The sequence below is a fragment of the Capsicum annuum genome, chromosome 12 (assembly GCF_002878395.1).
Source record: "Capsicum annuum cultivar UCD-10X-F1 chromosome 12, UCD10Xv1.1, whole genome shotgun sequence".
NCBI lineage: Eukaryota > Viridiplantae > Streptophyta > Magnoliopsida > Solanales > Solanaceae > Capsicum > Capsicum annuum.
In genome coordinates this window covers 175,522,743-175,536,773 of record NC_061122.1, presented here as the reverse complement: position 1 = coordinate 175,536,773, position 14,031 = coordinate 175,522,743, and the positions used below count along the sequence as shown (strand labels likewise).

At 32.3% G+C, this 14,031-nt stretch overlaps 1 pseudogene; it reads right to left on the bottom strand.

Moving 5' to 3' along the window:
* Positions 1-4,944: 4,944 nt before the first annotated feature.
* Positions 4,945-13,571, bottom strand: LOC107849099 (annotated as a pseudogene).
* Positions 13,572-14,031: the final 460 nt, after the last annotated feature.

The window sequence follows — 14,031 nt, the reverse complement described above, 5'->3', positions numbered from 1 at the left end:
CCCTTGTCAGAGTTCACCTATGTAAGTGTGGAAGTAGGAAACTTTCTATGAGAATTGGGCTTATTCTCAAAAATGCTCATGAAAAATCGGGGAGCACATGGTCGTAATGTGTTGGTCATTAAAGCTTATGCGAACACCTTGATTATTGGGTGTAAACAGTGATACTTTATTTCTCTTAAGCAGTCACAGCTCAAGTTTGAGACCACTACTGATTCTGAAGTAAAGTTTACTGTTTTACTAAGTGAAGGTTCAATGCAGAACACACCTTCATTATGCAGAATAGTCTCCCTTCAACTAAATTGGTAAACTCTCTTATTTGAAAATTAAAAAGAGCGGGAGAATGTTGGTGAATTTTAATGTTAAAATAAAGGGAAAAGGACAAGAATAGCACTTGGATGCTAAATATTGCCAAAGAATTAGCCGTGGAATTTGATTTCCCGCTTTTTGGCCATTTAGGCATTTTCTCGCTAGTAGCTTCCCCTTTTTATGCTCTTTCACTAGTACTCTTTTTGGAGGGGTTAGGAGTATTTAAAATTTGCTGCTTTTTTAAAAATAAAAAATAAAAAAATAATAATTCTACATGTATATTTTTAAAAAACAAAACACAAAAAAATTGTAGAGTCAAACTTTAACAAAAAAAAAGTCAATGATATATATACATTTTTATATAACACTGATACAGTTTTTACACACATCCTATACATATATATATATATATATATATATATATATATATATATATTCTATACAACAATGATACAATTTCTATACAGATCATATACAAAAAAGTATATTTTATACAAGAGCTATATTATTTCTATACACTCCGATACAACGATTATACAGTTTTGATGCACATTGTATACAATATTTAGCTACAATTATTATTCAAATATGGATTTTATACAACAACTATACATGTTCTGTTCACATTCTATACAGTTTTATATACATATTATACATATACATATTTTATACAATAATTATACAGTTTCTATACACATCCTATGTAGTTTCTATACATAAATCCTACATTGATAGATATTATATACAATAATTATACTATTTTTATACACATTTTATACAACCTTCATTATACACATTTTATAGAACCTTCATCACTAAGGATGAAATTGATAAAGTGAAGAAAAATCAGTTCCTCATCCTTAACCATCTTCATCATATTAACAACAAACAACATCTCCAATATAAACTCACAAATGAGATCTAAAGAGGGTAGAACATATGCACAACAAGTAAACAGCAGATCATCAAACATATACTTCAACTAGAATACTTCACTCTAAAAGTCTAGAACAATTATATTGTCAATTTTTGTCAACGTATAATTCTGAATTTCTAGTTGAAATTGCTAAAATACCCCAAACAAATAAAACACAATACAATTCCAATCCAAAAACACTTGATAGTGATAGAAAAAAATATGCAAATCACACCCCAAATATTTCACTAATTTTTTGAACTTTTTTTTTTATAAAAATAAGAATTACAACATGAGGCAAAGAATTAAAGGGCTTATTGGAGAAGCAGCTGAGAGAAACAATTAGAAGAGTAGATTTTTCTTAAAAGGGTAATGAAAACGAGAAAAAATAGTAGCAAAAAAAAGAAGAGAGTAGCGAAAGAGAAGCTTGAGAGGAGACTAAAATTGAAATTGTGGAATTGAAATGGCTATTTGTTGGAATTAATAAGGGTCGACTAGCCACTTATGTCTAATAGCTTAAACTTAGGTCATTAGTTTTTAAAATGTCCATGTGGTTTCTTTTTTCCTAAAATAAAATTGCATGATAATTTATGGACATTATAAAATGGAGAAAGTGGGGTCATTAGTTTGTGATAACTCTTGTAACGTCTCACTTTATTCATTCATAATTCTACCACTTAATATCCTTTTTTTTTCATTATTTTTGTGTCTTTAAACTTATGAATTATTGTTAAGAATGTGGCTAAAAGCTTCTTGTAATTTCTATCATTATTCTACCTCATTACTCTTGTAACACTTGTAGCCCCATTTATCTTCCCACTACTTCTTATTCATTGTAAGGAACATCCATCAACTATAAATAGTGGTGTTTTTTTCTTTGTGTTCTAAGAAGAAAAAAGATGAGTTGTAGTATATTGTGATATATAAGGAAAAGATGATAAGTGTGAAAAAATATTATTATGTGTAGTAGTGAAACAGAAAGATGAGACATAGAAAATATTCTAAGTCTTCAACTATATTTACTATACAAAAGAGAGTAATTATATTAGTGAAAGAGAGAGTTGAAATAAAGAAAATATTCTAAATCTTTAACTATATTCACTATACAAAGAGAGTAATTATACGTTGAAGGAAGGTATTTTTGTGGTGGAACTTTGAACTCTTTAACTAATTTGGAGTTGTTTGAGTATGGCATTGATGGATTGTTGTATCCTGGAGGGAGCAAGCTAAGAGATATACTGCTGGGTCAGTGGAGATAATGCCGCAGTGGGCTTGAATCTCGTTAAAGAGAGAGAGATATCTGTATCTCAGCCAAGAAGAAAATTATCTTATTTTTTTATTTTTTGTTCATTTTATTATTTCAACTGCAATTATTATAATTGATGGTATATTATAGGGAAAATTACCCGAATTAGTCACTATTGAGCTTTTATTACCACTTAAAACCTAATTTTTAATTAATTACAATTCATAGCCCCCTCTTACCTATTAATTATTCCTAATTACAATTCATAGTTTTTCTCATGTATTTTCTCTCTTTTTCTATTTTCTATTATTCTCTTCTTCTTTTTCTTTTTTAGTTTTTTTTCTTCAGTTTTTCTTTTCCTTTTTTTGTTGCTTTCTCTTTATTTTTTTCTTTTTTCACTTTCTAATTTTTATTTTTTATTCATTTTTTTCATTTTTCTTTTTTTCCTCTTCATTTTTTGTATTTTTTTCTCCTTCTTTTTCTCTCATTTTTCTCCTTCTTCTTTTTTTCTTTTTAATTTCTCTCCTTTTTTCATTTGTGTGTACTAGCAAACACAAATACAAATGCGAACTATAACATATAAATACAAGTGTGAACTATAAAATACAAATACAAGTGTGAACTATCGTTTGTATTTTTTAATTATTGAAAAGGAATGATTGATTTTCTTTCTATGAATACTTGTTTGTATTTATTGATACTAGTTGTATTTATTTATACAAATAAATACAACTCAAATTTTTATACAAATACAATATATACAAATACATATTGTATTTGTATTTGTAAAATCATTTGTTTCATTTATTTGTCATTTTATTTGTATCAAGTGATATTTGTTTATTTACAAATATGAATGATAATTTATACAAATACAAAATGGTACATTTGTATCAAATGATACATTACATATTTATATATTTTGGAATCACGTAAATACAATTAATGCACTTACTTGTTTATATACAAATACAAATGATAAATTGTACATAGTCACGACTAAATACAATATGCAATCAACTTACAAATACAAGTATAAAATAATTTCTTAAAAATAAAAAGGTAAAGAAGAAAATAGAATACAAATACAAGTATAATCCAAATATAATCTAAATATACAAACACAATAAAACCATAATATAAATATAATCCAATATAATATACAATCAACTATAAAATACAACTACAAAATAGTTCTTTAAAATACAAGTGTAAATTATATAAAATATAAATGATGGCGCAAACTAACAAATACAAATACAAGTGTGAACTATTAAATGCAAATACAAATGCGAACTATAAAATATAAATACAAGTGCGAACTTTAAAATACAAATACAAATATAGTTGTATCAATAAATACAAAAATATAAATGGCGGTGTGACTACAAATACGATAAATAATTGTGATATTTACCTTATCATCCATGTCTTGTGTTCGACTAGTCATATTTTTCGAAAATAAAAAAAATATAAGATAGAACAAAAAAAAATACAAAAAAGAAAATAAAAAAAATCAAAGAAGAAAATAAAAAAAGAAAGTGAAATAGAAGTTAGAGATTAAAGAGAGAAAAAAAGAAACACACGAAAAAAATAAAAGTAGGAAAAAATAGAAAAAAAAAGGGGAAAAACACAAAAAATAAAATAATATAAAAAAATAATGGTAGTGTTAGGCAAGAAAATATTCAGTTCGACGAGATAAGTGTGATTGAAATTTTTTTCTTTTTAAAAATATTGAATTCCATTTTTTGCGTGACTAAATAGGAACTGTATTCATATTTTATATAAATACATACTATCTGTAAAACCGAATACAGCGGACATAAATCAAATATAGCGATTATGAATGGTAATTGTGTAAAATATAGCTATGTAAGATGGATTTTATAGCAAAATGCTGCTATTTTGTAAATATCCCCATTATACCAACAAGCATCAAATGCTATGTACACGAAAAGAAGAAACAGCTATACAACAGAAACTCTTTCAAGGTTGTAGAACTAAAACCATTGATTTCCAAATTGTGCACAACTAATTACTCGATGGTGCCATCAACCTATTTGTATATCTTTTCAACTACAGGGAAAATTCTTGATAGCATACTGCACCCTCCAATAGCATTATTTGACATTATTCCTTCAGGAAGAACATTAAGTCGAAAAGTCCTATTCCAGATTCTGATTTATTCTAGTGTAATATCTTCATTCACAGATCTAATGGATGATTTTATGATTCCACTGTTTCTAAGTATAGTCCTGAATTTCTTTTTAGTATTTGGCATACTGCTCATAACATGCCCGAGTGCACCTTTTGATCAGCTAAAATCCCGGCTGCTCAATGGAGTGAGAAAAGAAAATGCAAATCTGAAGACAAAGGCTTGATCGACCCTTTGTCACCCTTAAGTTCACCAGAGAGCAAAAATGTAGCGTGAAGGGAAAACCTGACTCATCTTTACAAAAGGTAACAGCCTATATGGTTATGATTCACTATTTTGGTCAAATAACTTTAAACCCCAGCTCACATCCTTGCAGTGCCTCACAAGAGGAACTATTTTGCTCGTGTCAGTTCCCCTTCTCTTTTTACAATCATAGTAAGGTGGGGCATGGAAACATGGTTCCAATGATACAGCTCGAACACAAGGCGGATTATGGGATATCCTTTTCTCAGGCTTGTATAGGATCCAGGGCTTCAAACCTTCAAGAAAATGAGCTACATATCCGAAAGTTGACCATGCACTTGTAACCAATTTGTCTGTTAAACTCAGTAGATACATTTCTGCCAACGTCTTCCTGTCATGCCAGAGCTTCTCAGTTTGTCGATGTTCCTCCTGACTCGTCTGGTAGAGACCAACGATCTCTCCTGTCACAATGGGATGCTTCCAGTACATGTTTTGGAACTCTTCGAAGTATCCGGGGCTTAGAGAAGTGAACAAGATAGCTATGGTCTTCTGCTTCCCGGATGGATTGAGTATAGGCTCCCCCAGGTTAATTTGTGGCGGCAGATTCTCCTTCGTCATACAAGCAAAGATCTGGTCCTGTACATAATTAAGGACCAGTACCTGTATCAAAGACTAATTTGAATGCCCAGTTTTTCATCTGCTTGGGCCTAAATAAGCTTGATAGTACCTCATAACAAGCCCCCATACAGAATTAGTGTGATGGAACAGGTATCTATTCAGAAAGTGGAAAATGGTTTCTTTTTCTGGAAAAAGATTACTTAGCTCTTGCTCAAACGTTGGTATCAGAAAAAGAAAAGGCACAAAATAGTTATCTGTCCTCATGACTAGCCAAGGGATTTTGTGCTGAAGACTTTTGTCCTAGTCACAGAAAAATAATTTATCTTAATCATCATAGTCATGAGCTAAATGAAGGTAGAGGAAGGGAAGTAATTTTGAACCAGTTGAATTGCCTATGATATCATGCTTCACCATGCAACCATAGCAATGATGAGATCTCTGATTAAACGTACTAAACTGATCGATTATAGGGAAATCTGGTGGAAGTAACCAGGAAACCTCTGGAAAAGGTTCACAGAACAAATCAGGCATATTAACTCCGGGATCAATGAGTAGGACTCGATTTGTAAGCACAGCATAAAGGAAAGCAGAAGCTAAGGTTAGTATCCTATTTCCTAAACCACTATAGGAAATCCAAACCAAGTAATTGCAATCTACAGAGCTTCTGTATTGACAGAAAAACTTTATTAGAATTGTAATTCAAGCTTTGTATTGCTTTCTCTGTGTGATTTTAATTACAATGGGAACCTATATATATACAGAAATTCACGAGAGATAAATAAGGTAACAAAAGATTTTAGTATCCTCCTGATTTAGTTCTAACAGTCAGGAGGATATTGCGAAATATTTTATGGAATAAATCTTGATTGATGAAATCCTTGTGATATGGCAGCACATTGGATGAGATTGATAATAAGTGATTAGCTCTTTCCTTGTGTGGATAATGAACCATAGTTGCAGGTCTTTCCTCATTTTTTTCACCCTTTTTCAAGCTGGAGGCAATGACCGAATGTACTCCTAGCTTGTCCCTAAAATGCCGAAATGGGAGTTTTGACAAAGGTTTGGTGAAGATATCCGCAATCTGATGAGATGAGGGAATATATCGAGTTGTCAATGCTCCAATAGCTACCTTCTCACAAATAAAGTGATAGTCAATCTCTATGTGCTTCGTACGGGCATGAAACACTGGATTTATAGTCATGTACAATGCACTTTTGCTATCACAAAAGAGTTGTGGTGGTTCATGTAATTTAATTCCAACATCTCATAGTAAGAAGGTAATCCATACTAGTTCTGTCGTTGTACTTACCATTGATCTATATTCTACTTCGGAACTTGATCTTGAAACTGTTGGTTGCTTCTTTGATGACCAAGAGATGCAATTAGCTCCTAGATATAAAAAGTACCCAGTAGTGCTTCTTCTAGTGTCCGGATAGCGTGCCCAATCAGCATCACAAAATCGATATAGCTTTAGAGGACTTTGGGCAAGAAATTTGATTCCGTAGTGCATTGTTCCTTTGAGATAGTGAAGAATTCTCTTTACCGCTTTCATATCTCCTTTTGTTGGCTCATTCAATTTTTGACATAGTTTATTGACTGCTTGGACGATGTCAGGAGGTGTATACATAATATATTGAAGTGCACCGACTAGACTTCGATATTCCTTTGCATTAACTAGCTTTCAGTCCTTTTAGTGTTGGTTGTGATTTCAATGTCATTGGTGTATTGAAATGAGAACTTTCTATAAGGTTTGCTCGGTTGAGAAGATCTTTCGTGTACTTGCCTTGTGAAAGAGTAACGCCTCCTGGAAAATATTGTACTTCTAGCCCAAAAGAGTAATGTAATTTTCCCAAGTCCTTCAATGCAAATTCCAAGCTGAGTTGAGTTATTAATGCCTGTATAAACTCTTCATTATTTCCTGTAAGCACAATATCATCGACATAAATTAGCATGAGCACAATAATATTCTTTTTTCTTAAAATAAATAAGGAAGAGTCTGCCCTACTATAGACAAAACCAATGTGAATTAAAAATTCAGACAATTTGTTGAACCAAGCACGAGGTGCTTGTTTGAGTCCATAGATTGATTTATTTAGCTTGCACACGTAATTGGGGAGTTTTGGATCCTTAAATGTCGGTGGTTGCTCCATATACACGGTTTCTTTTAAGATACCATGGAGGAAGGCATTTTTTATGTCCAATTGCCTTAATTTCCATCTTGACGAGACTGCAATAGCTATCACAAATCTTATTGTTGTAGCTCTTACAACTAGATTGTAGGTTTCTTCATAGTCTATCCCTTCTACTTGTATGTACCCTTGTGCAACTAGGCAAGCTTTGTATCATTCTATTGATCCATCTTCCTTGAATTTGACACGATAAATCCATTTTGAACCAACTATATTAGTGTTTGCTGGTCTGGGAACAAGGATCCATGTGTGATTTTCATGTAATGCTTGCATCTCTTCTTTCTTTGCTTCTTGCCAGTGTGATTGAGCAAGGGCATTTCTGTGAGATTTTGGGGTTGTAATGCTAGTAGTTACGATAAAGGTGCGGTGATGCAATTTTCCTCCCCGTTGATATCTTTTTTCTTGAATTTGTTGAGTTTCATTTGCAAGGTTAGGATCTAATTCTGGATCATTCCTCAACTTCATTCGAGTTACCATAGGAGTGCCTTTTGAGGCTTGCATTGGACCTGCACATAAATTGTTAGAAGTAGAAGTTAATTTTTCATTCAAATTAGGTAACTTGTGAAGAGGTTGATGTGCAGTTATTCGAGAATCATGGTAGTTAGAATTTGTATGTCCACTACTCAAAGATTCTGGTTCTTCATTGCCAACTACGTGTTGTTCATTTTCTGTTGCATGAGTTTCAATGTTGCATTTTCTAATTCAGGAGTGATCTCTAATATGGTATCATTTTCTGAATCTGCATTGCATAGCTGAGGTGACTTCTCATTTTCTTTTGAGATTCGGAGACATAGTCTTCATCACATAGAGTACATGGTGCCCCTTTTTTAATCTGTGGACCATCTTAGTCAGTCGATTTTAATTGATGTGCACTCCCTTTTTGAATCATAGAGTCAATCTCTTTCTTTCTCCATGCATCTGAATCTAGAAATGTTGTGACTTCTAGATGTTCCTGTATAGACATTTCTTTGGAATGAGCGTAAGAAAAAGTATTTTCATCAAAAACATGTCGTGAGAACTAAATTTTATTAGTTAAAGGATCAAGACATCTATAACCCTAGTGAATAGGGATGTATCCAAGGAAAACACAAGGATACGTTTTCTTTGCAAACTTGTTCTTACCGTAGTCTCTTAAACATGGAAAGCATCTGCCTCCAAAAACTTTCAGACTCCGATAGTCAGAATGACGATTAAACAATTTAAATAAAGGAGTTTCCATTTTCAGTGTTGTAGAAGGCATACGATTTATAAGAAAGCATACTGTTAGAAAAGTATCAACCCAATATTTAGAAGGAAGGTTTGCCTGAAAAAGTAAGGTGAGACCTGTTTTAACAATGCGACGATACTTCCTTTCAGCTACACCGTTTTGTTCAAGAGTTTAAGGAAGGGAAAATTGATGGTGGATACCACATTGAGATAAATGATTTTCAAACTCAGTTGAAGTGAATTCACCTCCACCAACACTTTGAAAAAAAGTTATTTTTCTTTTGAACTGATTTTCAATTTGTCTTTGAAATATAAGGAAGTTCTCAAAGAAATCAAATTTCTTCTTTAGAGGAAAGATCCATGAGTAACGAGTAAAATCATCAACAATAATTGCATAGTATTTAAATTGTTAACAAGATAAAATTGAAGCAGGACCCCACAAATCACAATCCAATTTATCTAAAGGAAATCTCAAAATATTATTGGATGAAAAAAAAGGAATTCTACAATTCTTTCCCATTTGAAAACTAATACAAAGAGGTTTTTCTTTTTCCCAACTGAAAACATTGATTAAATTTCTTGAGTGCAGGAGCTTCAAAAGTTTTGGATGAGGGTGACCCATTCTTTTGTGCCAAATGTTTTCGGAGGTAGGATTTTTGAAAACATAAAGGGCTTGATGCTTTATTTCATCTAGTGCATACAACCCTCTATTTTTGCGTCCTTTAGCAAGTAGTTTTCCCTCTTATGACTTAACAAAAACATTATCAGCATCGAATGAAATGATACATGAATTATCTTGAGCTAATTGTCCCACAGATATCATATTTTTTTTAATATTTGGAACAACCAGAACATTTTTAAGGTTTAAAGTACCATTTTGAGTCTCAAGTTACCTTCACCAATATGAGAAATACTAAAGCTTTCTCCATTACCAACAAGAATTGTATCATTACCTCTATAGCGCATAACTTTAGAGAGTTTACCTATGTCGTTTAAAATGTGTGTTGTTGCTCCTAAGTCTGCATATAGATTTGGATCTTCTTTAGCTTTCAAACTCATCGCAGCTAGTGTTTTTGGCAAATTGTCCTCCGATTGGAATGAATGGTCAAACCCATTATTGAACTTTCCACATATTTGAAATTTCTCAATGTTTTCTCCATGTTGGTGAGGCGAGGTTTGCTTCCAGTGGACATTTTTTGTAATCTGCTCATTCTTGATGTCATTGAAGTAAGAGTTTTGGTGAGAGTTTGGATTGTACCTTACTGTTGGATTGAATCCTCTGCCTCTAGAATTGAATCTGCCTCTGCCTCGACCCCGTCCTCGTCCTCTTTGACTGATAAAGGCTTGGTCATGGCATGGCATACTTTCTCTTTCTTCATCGTTGTTATTAAGAATCTGTTCATAGTATTGCAAGGATAGAACAAACTGATGACAAGTGGGATAAGGTGGTTTGGTTAGCATAGCAGCTCGGAAGTCCTAGTATCTTGGTCTAAGACCTCTAGCCAACTAAAACACTTTTTTTGTTTCATTTACTGGTTTTTTGATTGCTGCAAGACTATCACAAACACTCTTGAATTTCTTAAGATATTCATCTCGTGAGGAACTTCCCTTTTTTTAAAGTCATTAAGGTATTTTAAAGCATCATTTCTTTTTCTACATTATGAGGAAGAATTTGTTCTTCAATAGATTTCCATACCTTATAAGCCGAGGTTATATTTTCAAGGGAAATCAGTACCTCTGTTTCAATGTTCCTTAGCAGCCAGGCCTTCAATAGGCCATCATTTTTTGCCCAATGAATATAATTTGGATTTGGATCATCTTTCCCACCATCTTTGATAATCTCCTTTGTCGGCTCGCTGTCTTCGATCAAGTGATGTGCCATGTCTAAACTTTGAATCAATGGCTCTATCTGAGATCGCCGTAGTAGATAATTGAAGCTGTCAAGTTTCAGAGAAATAAGGCTGGAACACTGATGAAGAACGTGTAGAGTAAGTTCAGGTTCAGTGGTGACACGAGCGAAAAAGGCCATCGACTTAATCTCCCGTGTTGCTCTGATACCAAGAAAAACTTTATTAGAATTGTAATTCAAGCTTTGTATTACTTTCTTTGTGTGATTTTAATTACAATGGGAACCTATATATATACAGAAATTCATGAGAGATAAAAAAAGGTAACAAAAGATTATTAGTATCCTTCTGATTTGATTCTAACAGTCAGGAGGATATTGAGGAATATTTTGTGGAATAAATCTTGATTGAGGAAATCCTTATGATATGGAAGGACATTGGATGAGATTTTATATCAAGTGATTAGCTCTTTTCTTGTGTGGATAATGAACCATAGCTGCAGGTTTTTCCTCATTCTTTTCATTGACTATACCTGATAAGCTCGACACTTATTGTACAATACTGTGTGAGGTCCACATTGCTTATGAAGAGCCTCAAAGTTTCGTAATCTTGGGATGAGATAAGAAGAAGGCTTCTGGCATAGTTTTAATGATATAAGACTGACTTGTCTCTACTCAGACAAGCTCTTTCACCAAATCCAGAAGGAAGAAGACCACCAAGCAGTTTACCTTTTTGCACAGTGACTGGCAGATGACTAATATTTTCAGTGGCTCGAAAAGCGAAAAAGAAGTTAAAAAGAAAAAGTTGATTACATATTTTAAGAAAGCCAAGAAGCCTAAATATCATGAATCATCTATCACCTTTCTAGTAAAACAAATATATAACAAACATTAAGTATTAGATCTACAATCAAACTAGGCCAGCAAGCTTGCAAGAAATACTGTATATATAAGGTTAGCCTTGACTGGTTTATGTGACTCATGCTTCGCAGAGCAACAAAACTACTGGCATGAAGCTGATTCTTCTACGGAAAATACTGCTTCTTAGCTAGCTTTTTTCTACTGATTAAATCTTCGAAACCAACAGGGTTTTTTTAACGTTCCTCACACACTATTAAAGAGTGAATCCACATCCATATGTTGGGTTAATGAGCAAAGAATCCTGACTTCACCGTATATTTTTCAATCTATAGAAGGCACCCAAAGACATTATTTTGTATTAATTTTTACCTCTAACACAACATCGTAGGGACAAACAAAGGATGTACTTGGACTTTCTCTTGTTATTGACTAGTGGAACTGCATATGAATCAGCTTTCCTCCAAGAAACTATAGACAATTTCCAACAATTAAGATGATACTGTCACAAGTAATAAGGAAATAGGAACCAAAAGTACATAAGGAGACCACATACATGGAACAAATATTTTGGATTACTAATATTCAAGCTACAAAGGTGGCTCAATTTATAATCCGTTTTAGAAACGTATTACTAGTAATTATTCATTCATTTTTGTACCATGTTTTAACTTGTGTGAGTTTCTTTTGCTTAGTTCCATTCCTGCTTTTCAGAACAACAAGTTATTAAGTAATACTCACCATAAGCATATATAAAGGGTAATATATTCCCTTGAAAGACATGTCAAATATCCCATAAAATCTTGCGATATTCATAAAAGGATTAAGAAGACGAGATTCTTCTTCACAATCAAATACTTCAAGAAAATCCACAAAATCTCTTTTATGGAAATCAAATAAATCTCAAGGAGGTTTGCATTATTTAATAGATCCCAAGGAGGTTTGCGTCATCCTAGCCGAGAAATACGCTTCTTTAGGCCTCGAATTATGGATAATCAAAAAAGAAAGATAAACAACAAAAGTATACCTATATTATCCATCAATAAAATTATAATTCTTCAGATTTATGTTGTAATTACAATTATTTTCCATATCACAAAAAAAAGTAAAAAATGTTGACTGATCAAACCCAACTTTTAACCTTTTTCTAGCAAATCATTTCATCCTATAAGCTCTGTAGTTCCCGAACCAAAAGTTCTTATTCCATTATGCTTGCAGTAAACCGACATACCATCAATAATGGAGTACATGAGGCGTGCGGAATCCATGAATTTAAGTCAGTAGATTCTGTGAACACTACTATTTTATGACAGTAGATGATCTATTTACTCCATTCACTTTTACTTGTTCATAATGGGCGTCGCATACAATGTAATGAATAGTAAATGAAGTATATATTTTATCATGATACTCATATTAATTAGTGCATAGTCTTTAATGAACTAAGAAAATGATTTGAATTGAATAGTCAATGCTAAGGATAAAATAAGAAGAAAAAATTATCCTTTAGTTGATATGCTAAGGTGGACAAGTAAATATGATAATAATATAGTGAACAAAAAAAAGTGAATGAAGTATTTTGTTAAGATTATAAATCCAAGGACAGTGATTGCGTTCATACTATATCCTGTTGTGCGAAAATATTGTATCTATATATTCTGCTTATGGCAAATTAAAATTTTACAATAGGAGAAAAGATGATATGTTAAACAAAAAACAAAAGGAACACTAAGAAAATAAATAAAAGTACCATTTAGAGATTTAATATCAAAGAATCTAGCTTGAGACAAAACCCTGAGACGGCTATCAAAAGGTAAGTCTCGGAGCATAAAAGAAACAGAGAATAGCACTGTCAATGCCATCAAACCGATAGTGAATAAACCCATAAGTTTCACTGGATTCATAGCCCATCTCGACATAGAAACAGTCTGATCCAAAGACAACACTGGTTGTCGTTGATCATTGAAACTTTTCTTTAATCTTTTCATTGTTGATCACATGGAGTGATTAGTTAAGGACACTAAATAGATCGACCATTCAACCATTTTCAATTCAAAGCTTACACACACATGCAAACATATATGTAGACATTGTCTTTAAATCATAGGAATTAGCAATAGCTTTGCGTTGTGCAATTATATTTACAGGAATTCTTCACCGAAATAAGTCATTTTATGAATCAATTCACCAAGCTAATATGTTTTTTTAAAATTTTACAAAACTAGTATAAAAGTTGTTCCCAGTAACATATTACCTTATTATTTTATTCAAAAAATATAAGAGTCAAAACTAACTGTAGATTTTTAACGGACCATAAAACATTACTGTAAGTAACATTTTATAATTAATTCGTAACTACTGTTATCTTTTTTTCCAACCAAATAAAAATGACACACTAAATATTTTAGGGGTAACCAGTGGCCCTAATTCTGAAAAAAAAAAGGCATT